Here is a 15381-nt window from a genome sequence, read left to right as displayed (position 1 = left end):
GTCCACTGTGAGTTCTTATATGTGTAGAGAGGGATTTGGAATAAAAAAAGGCTTTCCCACATTCCTTACATTCATAAGGCCTCTCTCCACTGTGACTTCTTATATGTTTAATGAGGCTTGAGAGATACCTAAAGGCTTTCCCACATTCCTTACATTCATAAGGCTTCTCTCCAGTGTGAGATCTTGTATGTCCAATGAAGCTTCAGAGATAAATAAAAGCTTTCCCACATTCTTTACATTTATAAGGCTTCTCTCCACTATGAGTTCTCATATGTGTAGCGAGGAATGTGGAATACAAAAAGGCTTTCCCACCGTCCTTACATTCATAATGCCTTTCTCCACTGTGAGTTCTCAGATGATTAGTGAGGGGTAAGGAACAACTACAAGGTTTCCCATAATTCTTACATTTACAAAGATTTTCTCTCTACCGAGGTTTTAGGTAAGAAGGACAACTGCAATTTTCTCCACATTCCTTACAATAATGAACTTTGTATCCAGTGTGAGATCTGATGTGATGCTTAAATGATGAATGATCTATGAAGGCTTTCCCACACTCAAGGCATTCAGAAGGATTTCTTCCAGCAGGAGTTCTTTCACAACTAGTAAGGTTTCCAACTGAGCTGAAAGTTCTTCCACAATGATTACCTTCTTCAGCTTCATTTACCATCTTTACTTTCACGGAAGCTCTCTACTATATATAGTCTGTCAAAAATAGGATGCAGGTTGTTAGAATTAAATTTCTTACCATTTCAAAATTACCATACACTGAATGTGTTTTCTGAGTTATCTCGTGTTGCATATGTTGAATCATCTCACAAACGGCACTACCATTGCAGTCAGTGTTCCTAATAAATGGAGCTGTCTGATAGTTAAGTACAAGTAAAATATGTTTGAAATACTAAATATCTAATTCACATTAACGGAAATACTGTGTTGTTAAAATTACATGAACACACCATTTTCGAGCTAGTTTTTCACACACACACGTCATCACACCTTAAGACTCTCCTAAAGCACTGTTCACTGTCATGTGAATAATACTCACCTCACTTGCTCCCCCTGGTTGTTGTACTGACGCTGAATGCCATGGAATTCACAGATTTCTCCTAATGTGGAGGACCAGGAGTCATTCTTCATGGACGTTTCTCCACTATTATCCTGTTTAAAAACTGAAACCAAATAATTTCAAGTGGAGTTTCACAAGACGAAACAAAACCATAAGGCAATTTTATGAGGAAGGAAGCAAGTGTGAAGTTCGAATGACTCTCAGGCCCTTGGCTGTTACGGACTTTGGCAATGGTCAAAATAGTAACAAAATCACTAAAAAATAATTCCATAACAATTCAGAGTGATGGTGAAATAAGTAAAATATAATTGGGAAACCAAAATAAAAAGGTATTGCAACCAATGTATGTGTGTAAGCATAATATTAAAGAGAAAATGGGGGAAGTATTTTCCTGCAAACACAGAAGGCACCAGAGGATTGATGAAAAATCAAGTTAGGTCAAGTACGGGTATAAGGTGCACCTCCTCAAAGCAAAAAAGATTATTTTGAGTTTATTTCCTCAAATATAATTTCATCCCGTACAGCTTGTCCTTCAAAGAATTCTTGCCTTCCTGGTGTTTCCTGATATTACTGCTCCGGACAAGTCCTAGCTCCAGTTTTCTCAGATGTTTCCCTTGCTTCTCAGGGAGAAAAGTTAGTGACATGGTGCTCATGAAGAGAAATCATGAAGGAAAATAGACAAGTGCATTTCCCTGACGCTGAGCTAGTACTGTGGTCTCCACAGTCTCTATTGATAGACAGGTGTGGGTTTATTTTCAGCAAAATAATCGCACAAAATTTGGAAGAAACATGGTAAAATGCTAATGAGGTCCCAAACCACACATCTCTATTTGACAAAAAGTAATTCCTGAAGCCAATACTCACAATTAAAACACTTAAGGAGCCTCAAGGCTTTTAAAAGACAGTCGATTTAACACAGATTTTGATTTTCATAGGGAAGCCACTATAGTCTAAGCCCCATGAGGGCAGTGAAAACGCTTGTCATTTTCACCAGTGTATTCCAATTTCTCAACCTAAATCCCATAAAAAGGTCAATGAGTACAATATTTATTCACTAAATAAGTAAATAAGAAAAATGAAGCCATCCTTACCTGAGTGTAGGTTCCTGAAGGTTTCTATCATCACATCTCTGTAAAGTTTTTGCTGAGAAAAATCTAGCAAAGCCCACTCTTCCTGGGTAAATTTCACAGCTACATCCTCAAAGACCACTGAGTCCTAAAACATTACATATATTCTGGATCAGCCAGGTACCATCTTCCCCAGTGTGTGCAAAAGGATGGGTAAGGCTGACCATCTTGAGGAACTGGGAATTCATAGGGAGGTCACACAAAGTTCTGTGTCTTCCTCTGACTTTGGCCATCAGTGTCATCCCTTCACAGACTACATTTATCTCCTGTTGACATCTTATCTCATAAACAATATTTCCGACACATTCAACATATCTCTCCACAGTTTGACTATGACCTATCCACTCTTACTCCTCTCTATATTTATAGTTCAGAACATGTACAAAACAGAAGGGAAAGAAATCCTCTATGAATGAAAGACCTATTTCCACATTCATAACAGATCATAATTTCTTTATGGAATATATCAAATTTACCTCCTTTCCTAAGCCCCACCAGAAAACACAACAAAACATGAATCGCAGGGTGAAAGCAAGATGAGCTATTAATAACTCAGAAAGACCAAGGAACTGGCAGCTTTTCCCATTGATTGACTAGACAAAGCATCAGAACCACACTCAGATATGGTAGAGATTTTGGAGTTAACAGACTGGGAACTTATGACAACTATGATTCATATAAAAAAGGCCTCCAATTTAAAAAGTAGACCACATGCAAGAAAAGATAATGTGAGCAGAAAGATGGAAACTCTAAGGAAATTCAACAGGAAATCCTAGAAATCAAAAGCACTATAAAAGAAATGAAGAATGTCTTTAATGGAATCAGCAATTGATTGGACACTGCCAAGGGAAAATCATATGCACAATGAGAATAACAGGAGAAGGTGAAAAATTAAATATTTGAAGTAAGGATGGTGAAAATATTTACAAAATTAATAACAGACCCCAAACCACAGATCCAGAAGTTCAGAGAACTCCAAGCAGGATATTTACACCTAGGCATATCATATTTAAACTGCAGAAAATCAAACACAAAAAAGAAAACTGAAAAGAAGCCACAGGAAAAAAACACATCTTATCTATAGAAGAGGAAGAATAAGTATAGCTGACTTGTCTTCAGAAGCCATGCAAGCAAGAAGACTGTAGAATAAAATATTAAAGGACTGAAAGTAGAAAACAACAACCAAGAATTCTACATCTATAAAATTATCCTTTCAAACAGAAGGAAAAAATATAGGCATTCTCAGACAAGCAATTATACAGGGAATTGTTCGCAGTATACCTGTATTACAAGAAATGTTAAAGAAAAGTGTTAGAGAAGAGAAGGAAAATTACATGTTAGGAACTTAGATGTGTAAAAAGGGTAAAAGAGTATTAGAGAAACAAAGAAATTAAAATAAAATATTTTATCTTTCTTATTCTTAATTTACCTAGCAGATAACAGTTTAAAATAACAGTCACAAGAGATTCAGTGATTACAGCATATAGATAAGTGAAATGAAGAACAGCGATATTATAAGCAACAGGAAGGAAGAACTAGGAATACTGTTTTAAGATACTTGTACTACCAGTGAAGAAGTATAGTGTAATTTTAAACAGGACTAGATTAGTTGTAAATTTATAATGTAAACTCTAGAACTAGGGATGTGAGGAGGACTGCCTGCGTGGCACAAATGATTAAACACTCAGCTACTAATCAAAAGGTTGGCAGTTCGAATCCATCTAGTGGAGCCTCGGAAGACTGGCGATCTGCTTCCAAAAGGTAACAGCCATTGGAAACTACATGGAGCGTAGTTCTCTGAATGCACATGGGGTCACTATGAGCTGGAAATAACTCGAAAGCAACTGGCTTAACTGTAGAAATGTGAAGGATTTATCCAAGGGGATATCTGACAAAGGATTGTTCCAGAAAGAGGAAAAAGGCCAGAAGGGGAAAGAATGCTTTGCAGGTTGTACTTAGAGCCAGATACCACTGTGAATGGAACAGAGTGAGATGTGGGCAAGCAGTAGTAAAGGAAGTTGGAAAGGTGATTGGGGTAGGTAGACATATCACCCCTCACGTGTCTGTCAGTTTGTGTTTGTGTCAGTTTATGGAGGCTTGCATGTTGCTGTGATGCTGGAAGTTATGTCACCAGTATTCAAATACCAGCAGGGTCACCCATGGTGCACAGGTTTCAGCTGAGCTTCCAGACTAAGACAGACTAAGAAGAAGGATCCTGCAGTCTACTACTGAAAAGAATTAGCCAGCAAAAACCTTATGAATAGCCGTAGAACATTGATATAGTGCCGGTAGATGAGCCCCAGGTTGGAGACACTCAAAATATGACTGGGGAAGAGCTACCTCCTGAAAGTAGAGTTGACCTTAATGATGTGGATGGAGTCAAGCTTTCGGGACCTTCATTTGCTGATACGGCATGACTCAAAGTGAGAAAAACAGCTGCAAACATCCATTAATAATTGGAACTTGGAATTACGAAGTATGAACCTAGGAAAACTGGAAATCATCAAAAATGAAATGGAACACAAACATCGATATCCTAGGCATTAGTGACCTGAAATGGACTGGTACTGGCCATTCTGAATCAGACAATCATATGGTCTACCATGCTGGGAAGGACAACTTGAAGAGAAATGGCATTACATTCATCGTCAACAATTCCATGACCTACCCTGAAGTATGACGCTGTCAGTGATAAGATAATATCTATATGCCTAGGAGGAAGATCAGTTATGCGACCATTACTCAAATTTACATACCAACCACTAAGGCCAAAGATGAAGAAATTGAAGATTTTTACCAACTTCTACTGTCAGAAATTGACCAAACATGCAATCAGGATGCACTGATAATTACTGGTGACTGGAATGCAAAAGATGGAAACAAAGAAGGATTGGTAGTTGCAAAAAAAGACCTTGGTGATAGAAACATGCCGGAGATCATGTGATAGAATTTTGCAAGACCAATGACTTCTTCATTGCAAATACCTTTTTCATGAACATAAATGGCAACTATACACATGGACCTTGCCAGATGGAATATATAGGAATCAAATCGACTACATCTGTGGAAAGAGACGATTGAAAAGGTCAGCATCATCAGTCAGAACAAGGCCAGGGGCTGACTGCATAACAGAATGAATTGTTCATATGCAAGTTCAAGTTGAAACTGAAGAAAATTAGAACAAGTCCACAAGAGCCAAAGTACGACCTGAATATATCCCACTTGAATTTAGAGACCATCTCAAGAATAGATTTGACGTGGTGAACACTAATGACTGAAGACCAGACGAGTAGTGGAATAACATCAAGGATATCATACATGAAGCAAGAAGTCACTAAAAAGAAAAGAAAAAGACCAAAATGGATGTCAGAAGAGATTCTGAAAGTTGCTTTTGAATTTTTAGTAGCAAAAGCAAACGGATGAAATGATGAAGTAAAAGAGCTAAACAGAAGATTTCAAAGGGCGGCTCGAGAAGACAAAGTATTATAATGGCATGTGAAAAAACCTGGAGATAGAAAACTAAAAGGGAAGAACACACTTGGCATTTCTCAAGCTGAAAGAACCAAAGAAAAAAATCCAAGCCTTGAGTTGCAATATTGAAGGATTCTACGGGCAAAATATTAGAAGACGCAGGAAGCAACAAAAGAAGATGGAATACACAGTCAAAAAGAATTGGTCAGTGTTCAACCATTTCAGGAGGTAGCATATGATCAGGAACTGATGGTACTGAAGGAAGAGGTCTAAGCTGCACTGACAGGATTGGTGAAAAACAAGGCTCCAGGAATTGACAGAATACCAACTGAGATGTTTCAACAAATAAATGCAGTGCTGGAAGTGGTCACTCGTCTATGCCAAGAAATTTGGAAGACAGTTACCTGGCCAGCCTACTGGAAGAGATCCATATTTATGCCTATTCCAAAGAAAGGTGATCCAACCGAATGCATAAATTATTGAACAATATCACTGATATCACACGCAAGTAAAATTTTGCTGGCTGCAGCAGTATATCGACAGTGAACTGCCAGAATGTCAAGCTGGATTAACAAGAGGACGTGGAACCAGGGATATCACTGTTGATGACAAATGGATCCTGGCTGAAAGCAGAAAATACAAGAAAGATGTTTACCTGTGTTTTATTGACTATGCAAAGGCATTCAACTGTGTGGATCATAACAAATTATGGGTAATATTACAAAGAATGGGAATTCCAGAACGATTGTGATGGTTAAGATTGTGTGTTGACGTGACAAGGCCATGAATCTTAGTGTTTTGGCAGTTGTGTGATATGGTCACTTCCCTGTTGCGTGATCACCCATATGATGTGATCTGCTGTGAGTAGCAGGGAGTTTCCTTTGGCATGTAGACTGCATCCAGTGTGGGGGGCATTCTGGCAGGGTACAGACAGGGACTTTTGCTTATTCTGGATCCTGCAGCTAGTTTGTGTTTCTGACCTTTGATTCTTGGGACTTGAGCTAACAGCTTACCTGCGGTCTTGCCTGCAAATCGTGGGACTCCTCGATCTTCACAGCTTGTGAGCAACATCCCCGTTCTTTCACCAACTGATCATGATTTCGCCAGCCCCTGCTGCTATGTAAAATAGGAGAAACCTCTATACTGATCCACGGACTTGGGACGTTACAACCTCTAAAACCACATGAGCCATTTCATTGATATAAATCTCTCTCTATATATGTTTACACATTTTACTGATTTTGCTTCTCTAGAGAACCCAGCCTAAAACACTTAATTGTGCTCATGAGGAACCTGTACAAAAACCAAGAGGTAGTTGTTCAAACAGAACAAGTGGATACTGCATGGTTTAAAGTCAGGAAAGGTGTGCATCAGGGTTGTATCCTTTCACCATATTTATTCAATCTGTATGCTGAACAAACCAAGTAGCTGGACTATATGAAGAAGAACATGGCATAAGGATTGGAAAAAAACTCATATAACAACCTGTGGCATGCAGATGATACAACCTTGCTTGCTGAAACTGAAGAGGATTTGAAGCACTTACTGATGAAGATCAAAGACCACAGCCTTCAGAATAGATTACACCTCAACATAAAGAAAACAAAAATCCTCACAACTGGACCAACAAGCAACATCATGATAAATGGAGAAAAGACTGAAATTTTCAAGGATTTTATTTTACTTGGATCCACATTCAACACCCATGAAAGCAGCAGTCAAGAAATCAAAAGACATACTGCTGTGAGCAAATTGCTGCACAAGACCTCTTTAAAGTGTTAAAAAGCAAAGATGTCACCTTAAAGATTAAAGTGTGCCTAACCCAAGTGATAGTGTTCTCAATCACCTCATATGCATGCAAAAGCTGGACACTGAATAAGGAGAATGAAAGAATTGACACCTTTCAACTGTGGTGCTGCAAAGAATATTAACTGTACTGCGGAAGGCCAAAAGAATGAACAAATCCGTCTTGGAAGAAGTGCAACCAGAATGCTCCTTGGAAGGAAGGCAAGACTACATCTCACATACTTTGGACATATTATCAGAAGGGACCATTCCCTGGTGAAGGACATCATGCTTGGTAAAGTAGAGGGTCAGTGAAAAAGAGGAAGACCCTCAACGAGATGGACTGACACAGTGGCTGCAACAATGGGCTCAGGCATAAAAACGATTGTGAGCATGGTGCAAAACCGTGCAGTGGTTCATTCTGTTGTATATAGGGTCTATATGAGTTGGATCTGACTTGATGGCAGTTAACAACTAGAGAACACAGTGGTTATGTGGCAGTAATCTCTGGCCATGGCTGACCCCACCCTCAACTGGCTGGGTACATACATCTATGCTTTCCTTGGATCTATACTCACATTTCAAAGGTTATACTTGCCTCTTACAACGAACCCAATTGGAGGGGCGGTGGAGTAAAAGGTCCGTAGTTTCTTGGTGGGACTGTTGTTAGGTGCCATTAAGTCAGCTCTGACTCATAGTGACCGTATGTACAAAGGAACGAAACACTGCCGAGTCCTGTGCCATCGTCACAATCGTTGTTATGCTTCAGGGAATTATTGCAGCCACTGTGTCAATCCATCTCACTGAGGGTCTTCCTCTTTTTTCCTGACTTTCTACTTTACCAAGCATGATTTCCTTCTCCAGGGACTGGTCCCACCTGATAACATGTTCAAAGCACATGAGATGAAGTCTTACCATTCTTGCTTCTAAGAAGCATTCTTGTTGTACTTCTTCCAAGACAGATTGATTCGTTGTTTTAGCAGTCTGTAATATATTCAATATTCTTCACAAACACCATAAGTCAAAAGCGTCGATTCTTCTCTGGTCCTCTTTATTCAGGGTCCGGCTTTCGCATACATATGAGGCAACTGAAAACACCATGGCTTGGGGTCAGGTACACCTAAGTCTTCAAGGTGACATCTTTACTTTTTAACACTTTAAAGAGATCTTTCGCAGATTTGCCCAATGCAATGTGTCCTTTGATTTCTTGACTGCTGCTTCCATGGGTGTTGATTGTGGATTCAAGTAAAACAAAATCCTTGACAATATCAATATTTTCTCTGTTTATCATTATGTTATTATTGGTTCAGTTGTGAGGATTTTTGTTTTCTTTATGCTGAGGTGTAATCCATCCTGAAGGCTGTGGTCTTTGATCTCCAACAGTAAGTGCTTCAAGTCCTTTGAACTACTTACCTACTATTTTTACTCCTAGTATTGGCAACATTAATATTATAACCCAAATAGAGACACAACAAAATTTCATCACCACTCCCCTAAATGACACTGAACATAGGCTTGCTGCTGTCAATGAAGTAACTGCTATCTTTAAACAGTGGTGCTATGGAACAATGGTTTTGGAGATGACAATGGCAACCCAAGTAGGCATCTGTGCTTTACTAAAAATTGAAGAGTGTGTATATATTTCTGATAAGGCAGCACTTGTAAACCACTCCTTTGTTCACTTATGAACCCAAATAGATTGCACAGAATGTATGGGGGATACCTGGTGGACGGAGGTCAAGGGGTGGTTCTCTGAGTAGGCAACATGGTGGAAAAAATTACTATCTGGACTTCTTTTGCATCATAATAGGTGGAATCATTTTTTTGAATTAGCTTATATTGCTGCTGAGGTGTATGCTTGCAATTCTTTAATAAAGCAGGGAAGGGAGTCCTATACTCATTTTTCTCCTACCCTGCAGGCTCAGGGAAGCTCAAGGAACAGGTGGGCTCATGAGATTATAACAACTGGGCAGGAAAGGGGTGGATTGTGGGGTGTTAATATATCCAATATGGATCCTGTCACCAAGGTCTCTGGGATTGAGCAAGAGTGACTGACCAGACAGTAACCTTGTAAGTAGTTACACAGGGATATTAACCAGACTCCTCTCCTCAAGGCCATCCCTCCACCCCCCACCAGGTTTCAGACTTTACTTCCCCACCCTTCCTCCTGTGACCGTCCTCCTGCAGTGCCGATATCACATTCCTTTCCACCACTGTAATTCACCCACTCTTTGAGAATATAACTAGTAGACCAAAAGCTCGAGGTGTAGGCCAATATCATACCCTAAGTTAACGACAAGCGCTTTGCGGTTTCATCCATGGGAACCTCCCCTGCCCTTCTGTATCTAAGGTTTCCTTAATTAAACACCTTTAAGTCCAATCAACCTGTCTTTTGCCAATTTTTTTGAAATACGAACCAAGCCTTTCCAAGAGCATTTAGGGGCTACTTTACTCCGGTAACTCTGGATTACATCTGTGGTGATGGTCCCGACTGCCGGCCAGGCAGGATATCACCATCTCAAATCCTGAGATGATTTAGCAAAAAACAACACTTTAATTTCAGATGTTAATCCAAGACTGGTGTGCAGTCACTATTTTTAGAAACGTAATACCAGCTCTAGGCACAGTTAGCCTGGGAGGACAGCAACCTAGATTGGGTATCATGTTTCTCGCACACCTGAAAGACTCAAGCAAAATCATCCCCCACTGGAAAAAATGATGGTTTTGGAGACTCCAGACATGATCCAGCTGGACTCACTCTCCTGACTCATTCCTTTGGTGAGGTCATGAGGTGCCAAGCCCCACGCAGGACCCATAAAGAGTCAGAGTTCTTTCCCTAATAACTCCCTCCCATTCTTCACCCAATCATAATGTGTGAAAGGCAAAGCTACAGTTTTAAACAACACAGAAATGGCTCTAGTGCCTAGGGGAAGCCAAGAACACTGTTTGCAGTGATGGCACAGGATGACTCTGGAGGGTCTGGGGCTCAGCCTCTCTGCCAGAGCTGCTCCGTCTTCAGGCTTTACTCAGGAGATTCTGTCATTCACCACAGAGCACCGAGGCCCAAGGTGTGGATGTTAAAGCCCCATGGTGCCAGCTCTGAAAGTCACATGTGGAAGGTAACCCTAGGCGTCCAAGGCTTAAAAAACCACATATGTTTAGAGGAAGGGCTCATTGAAGGTACAGCATGGCCTTAGGATACCGCTTAGGATTGAGTGTCTTGGCCTCCTCTTTCACCTTTTACCTCATAGAAGAAACACAGCACAGAGCACACAGCAAGTCTCCCACCAAATCATATTTAGCTTCACCCCCTTACACTAAGAATTACCCCATTCTCTGTGGTACTCACGATTTCCTGGCACAGCTTCTGGAAGTTAAGAGAATGTCCTCTCTCAGCCCAAGAAGCCACTTAGGGATGGGAGTGGAAGCAGAGCCAACAGGCAGCCTGGAGGCAGATGAATACTGTTTGGTCCACACAGAGCACTGGAAACCCTTACTTGTGATATGCAAGATGGTCGCTGTAGGTACCCAGCTGCCTAAATTGGATTAGTTCTTTCTGTTGCACACCTGGGACCTGAAATGGAAAACGATGGGGAGAAAACACTATTGTCTAAGGAGGGAGTGACAGGGTCTTGACTTCAACTCTTTCCCTGGGCAGGACTTCTTCCCAGGCTCAAGGGAGTGCTCTACCCTAGATCCATTTGAGGTTAAGGCAGAACAGGCTCCACAAGTGGAGGAATTTACTCATTCCAGGGCATGAAAAGCATCCATGGCAAGGCTGGAAAACTTGAACCTGATTTTCTGCAGGGACTCAGGAGTCCAAGCATGAGTTACTGTGTTCACCTACATAACTGCCCCTTGTAGATCAACACACACACTGTTATTTGATATCAACATAGAGGTATTTCCAGAGAGCGTATTTTTCTAGTTTGGTCAATGCACTCATCACGCTTTATCGATTTTTAATTCCCTGCAGTTGAATCAGTTCCAACTCCCCGTATCCCCACCCAGCTGACTCCTACTCTTTTATTTCTTGATCTCAGTGTAAATGTTTTTTCTGTTGCATTATCATCATACTAGAGTCTCCCCTTTAACCTTATCTTTCTTTTTATTATTTTCTCCAAGAGCACTAATTTTAATCCATAACTTTATTTGTACACTTACTGTTTTCAGCATAAAGTGGGAGCTTGTTAGAGTATCGAGCTACACCCCACAACTGGTAAATAAAAATGTGCATTTTAACATGCTCCAGGTTAGCCACATCCACATTCAACTTTGAGAAGCATTCACTGCTCTATAGTCTGTAACTCAATAAATGAGCATTCTATCATCTGAGATAGCCTTTGAACCGTCTACATTATATCTATCATCCACTATCTTCCTGATCCACAATCAAACTCCATGTTAAGGCCACTTCATGGTCTTCCTTAACTTATTCATAACAAGCTCCTGCTGAACGTAATTTATTCATGGTTGTCGTTTCCAAAATCTGTCTGCAGTTCAGGGACCAAAGTGTTCGGTTTTAAATAACAAATACACTAACACGTATCCCTGCTTAATGCCCATGAGCAGCTGTCTTCAAAACGCCCAGAGTAGTCATCATGGTTCTAAACAACCTGCTGACTTTTTTTCCTACAGTCTATCTCATACAACACCCCCCAACCTCCAACCCACACTTTGTTTTCTTTGTTCCAATCATCTTTTCTACCAAGGAATGGATAATAATGCATTCTCTCCTGTCTCAGGGATTTACACAAACACTTTTGGCAACTGAAATATTCTTTCCATGCCCACCCATCACACATGCTATCAACTCTGCTCATGTAAATAGCTAACCATGTTGTTTAGTTATCTAGTGCTGCTCTAACAGAAATACTATGAGCAAATAGGTTTAACAAAGAGAAATTTATTTTCTCACGGTCCAGTAGGCTAGAAGTCCAAATTCAGGGTGTCAGCTCCAGGGGAAGGCTTTCTCTCTCTGTCGGCTCTGGAGGAAGGCCCTCTTTGTCATCAGTCTTCCCCTGGACTAGGAACTTCTCTGCACAGGAACCTTGGGTCCAAAGTACACGCTCTGCTCCTGGTGTTCCTTCTTGGTGGTATGAGGTCCCCATTCTCTGCTTGCTTCCCTTTCCTTTTATCTCTTATAAGGTAAAAGGTGGTGCAGGGCACACACTAGGGAAACTACATTGGATCAGGGATGTGATCTGGGTAAGGGTGGTGTTACAATCCCACCTTAATCCTCTTTAACATAAAATTACAATCACAAAATAGAGGCCAACAACACAATTCCGGGAATCATGGCCCAGCCAAATTGATACACACATTTTTTGGGGGACATAATTCAAACCATGACACATGTATATAGCTAAATTCAACTAACTTTATGAATAATTACTTAAATGATTTTCCCTTACAAGCAGTCTAACCTGACTGTCAGGTTAGGTCCTTTTATTACAGGTATCAGATGTCCATGGTTTTTCATTATTTATTTAAACCTGTCTCTCATGCAAGGCTGGAAGTCTACGGGCAGACACTCTGTATTTTGTTTTCTTGTTCCTTCTGGTCTATGACACTGATAATTGGGTTCACATACCCAATAATCACACACACAGAATATCACCCATAGTATATACTCTTGAGCAGCATTATGCTGTGGAACTTTATTTGAAGACAGACATGTTTTATTTCTGCATAGTCCAATATGGAAGCCACTAGCCATATGTGGATGTTTAGCACTTCACACGTGACTAGTGTACCTCGGAACCAAACCTTTTCTTTTACATTTAATTATTTTAACTGGGAATAGCCACATCTGACTAGTAGACATCACAGCTCTAGTGGACCATAACTGACCAACACAGCAGAGAGGGTGTGAAAGCTGCCATCACCACAATGCAGAACGTCACAGCTTTTTGTTTTTGTTCACAATTTTAAAAAATATGAACATTATTTTCTCCACACACTAGTTTTAAGCAATAGATTCTTAGATACGATGCCAAAATTATGAGCAAGAAAGTCAAAAGAGATAAATTGGACTTCATCAAAATAAAAATTTCAGTCATCAAAGGATTTCATCAACGAAGGAACGAGACAACCTACAGAATCAAATATTTGGGAATTGTATATCTGATAAGGGTTCAATAACCAGGATATATAAAGAACTCCTACCACTTAACAACAAAAAGATAAGCTGTTTTTAAAGTGGGCAAAAAACTTAAATAGACATTTCACCAAAGAAGTTATACAAATGGCCAATAAACGCATGGAAAATGCTCTAAGCCATAAGTCATTAGGGAAATGCACATCAAAACCACTAGGAGATACCACCTCACCTCTACTAGGTTAGCTAGTATAAAACAAAACTCAAAATTTACCAAAGGGAACCAGAAAGGTCAATCTGTAAATGACAAAAACGACAGAACAATAAAAGAGAGAATAAAGGGTGTAGGTATAGAACTTTCAAATGGAGAAGTCAAAGTGATACCAAGCAATAAAAGACTCGTTCAAACTTAGGAAGACAAGTGTAAATATCAAGGTAACCCTAAAGAAAGTTAACAAACCTACTCATCAAGATAAAGAAGAAAAACATAAAGTCTCAGTGAACACAAAATCTACAAAAACAAAAGAAACAAAAAAAATCCACAAACAAAAGGAATTTACCACAGAAAGTAAGAGGAAAAAAGAAAAGGTCAGCACCACAAAAAAAAACACACTACAAAATGAGAGCAATAAACTCACACCTATCAATAATTACAATGAACGTAAATGGCTTAAAAGTACCCATAAAAAGACATAGTGACAGAATGGATTAAAAAAACAGGATCCATCAATATGCTGTCTACAAGAGACACATCTTAGAAACAAAGACATAAATATATTAACCATCAAAGGATGAAAAAATATAGCAAGCAAACAACAACCAAAAAAGAGCAGGAGTGGCGATACCAATCCCAGATAAAATAGACTTTAAAATAAAATCCACCATGAAAGACAAGGAACGACATTAAATAATGATGAAAAGGACAATCCACAATCCACCATGAGAACATAACCATAATAAGTATCTACACACCCAATGACAGGGCTCCAAAACACATAAACTCTAACAGCACTGATAAGAGAAATTGACAGTTCCACAACAATAGTAGGAGACTTCAAAACACCACTCTTGGTAAAGGACAGAACATCTAGAAAGAAACTCAACAAAGATACAGAAGATCTAAAGGCCACAATCAACCAACTTGACCTCATACACATAAACAGAACACTCTATCCAACAGCAGCAAAATACACACTCTTTTCCAGCGCACATGGAATGTTCTCCAGAATAGACCACATCTTAGGTCACAAAGCAACCCTCAACAAAATCCAAAACACTGAGATAATACAAAGCATGTTCTCTGATCACACCACCATAAAAGCAGAAATTAATAACAGGAAGAGCAAGGGGAAAAAATCAAATACATGGAAACTGAATAACATCTTGCTTAAAAACCACCGGGTAATAGAAGAAATCAAAGATAAAATTAAAAAATTCCTAGAATCAAACAAGAATGAAAACACACCATACAAAACCTCTGGGACACAACAAAGGTAGTGCTCAGAGGTCAGTTTGTAGCAACAGAAACACACATCAAAAAAGAAGGGACAAAATCAAAACATTAGCTATACAACTCAAACAAATAGAAAGAGAACAGCAAAAGAAATCCACACTCACCAGAAGAAAGGAAATAATAAACACCAGAGCAGAAATAAATGAAAGAATAGAAAAACAATAGAAAGAATAATAAAAAAAAAGTTGGTTCTTTGAAACGATCAACCAAATTGACAAACCATTGGCCAACTGACAAAAGAAAAACAAGAGAGAATGCAAATAACCCAAATAAGAAATGAAATGGGGGACATTACAACAGACCCAATGGAAATAAAAAG

General features: G+C 39.5%; 1 pseudogene; it reads right to left on the bottom strand.

Annotated features, from left to right (window-relative positions):
• The window catches only part of LOC101361269 (zinc finger protein 791-like), a 24024-nt pseudogene that overhangs the window by 1735 nt on the left and 6908 nt on the right, over window positions 1-15381 (bottom strand).

Source organism: Trichechus manatus, unplaced genomic scaffold (genome assembly GCF_000243295.1).
Source record: "Trichechus manatus latirostris isolate Lorelei unplaced genomic scaffold, TriManLat1.0 scaffold00057, whole genome shotgun sequence".
NCBI lineage: Eukaryota > Metazoa > Chordata > Mammalia > Sirenia > Trichechidae > Trichechus > Trichechus manatus.
The sequence above is the reverse complement of the archived record's forward strand: the minus strand, read 5'-3'. Positions and strand labels throughout refer to the sequence as shown.